We start from the raw sequence: 1132 nt of genomic DNA on the forward strand, positions 1-1132 counted from the left end.
CTAATAAAACTAGGAGGGAGGAAATTAAAACTAAAAAAAAAACTAATATGTGACTCAATTTGCATGTAATTATTGGGAAATCCAAAATAAAAAAGACTATGCCAGGAGTAGTGGTGCATGCATATAATTCCAGCTATTGAGGGGGCTAAGGCAGGAAGAATGCAAGTTCCAGACCAGCCTGGGCAACATAGTGAGACTCTGTCTCTAAAAACAGCACAAAACAAACCCAAAATGAAAAGGACTAAAGAAACATTAAAAAATAAATAAATAAAGCCAAGAAGCTATACAACTGCTTGTATAAAGTAGATAATCCTGAACTCAGCATGCGATTAGCCAAGAGTATATTGTACTTCTTTCACCTGAGGAGTTAAGTTTCCTAAAACACACATGGCAGAAGAATATGCAATTGAAGAATTCAATGTCACTTAGGAAAAAAAGATCAGAGAAAATAAGACCTAGATTGAGTAGACCCACAATTGTCCTTATAAATATTTCTAGAAATTTTGTATGCTTACTAAACTAATAAAGATAATGCAATAAAGGTAATATCAAACATAATTTACATATTAAAATACATTTGTTTTCTTTAAGATTAAAATTATGACTCACACTGTATCATATTATAAAAATTAGAGTGTAGGGAGGATTCTAGAAGATAGCAGTGGTAGCAGGAAGATACTTTTAGAATGTCCCCAAAATTTCAACATAAAAATAAAAAATGCACACTTACCTAGCAAGGGAGATGCCATGATCACAAAGGAGGTTTTCCCAGGGGAAGGCTTATCCGTTGCACTCTAGATGTGCTGACTCCTGCAATTTCCCCAAATGTGGGAAGCTCGACTGTATAATTTGTAGTAGTGGGGACTTATATTCATGCTTTCCCCTGAGGAGGGAAGAAAAAGCAATATGCACCAGCAGGTGGCATGGTGGTTGAAGTGACTAGATCCCACATGAGTGACCACATGTTTTGAGTCTTGGACTCAGTAGCTTGGAAAACATGCCAGGTGTATGTATATGCGTGCCAAAAATCCTGAGAGGAGAACAGAGGAGAAAAGACTATGACATGACCATTTACTCTGGGGTTATTTTCTACCTTTCTTCTCTCTGTTCCTGATGAGCACACATCCTCTGG

The 1132-nt window shown here is 36.7% G+C and overlaps 1 non-coding gene across 1 annotated transcript; it reads left to right on the forward strand.

Annotated features, from left to right (window-relative positions):
• Window positions 1-722: 722 nt before the first annotated feature.
• Window positions 723-886, forward strand: LOC114008111 (U1 spliceosomal RNA). The gene has a single exon (XR_003549679.1). It is a non-coding gene; the product is annotated as a U1 spliceosomal RNA (small nuclear RNA).
• Window positions 887-1132: the final 246 nt, after the last annotated feature.

The sequence above is a fragment of the Tupaia chinensis genome, unplaced genomic scaffold (genome assembly GCF_000334495.1).
Source record: "Tupaia chinensis unplaced genomic scaffold, TupChi_1.0 Scaffold000288_2, whole genome shotgun sequence".
NCBI lineage: Eukaryota > Metazoa > Chordata > Mammalia > Scandentia > Tupaiidae > Tupaia > Tupaia belangeri.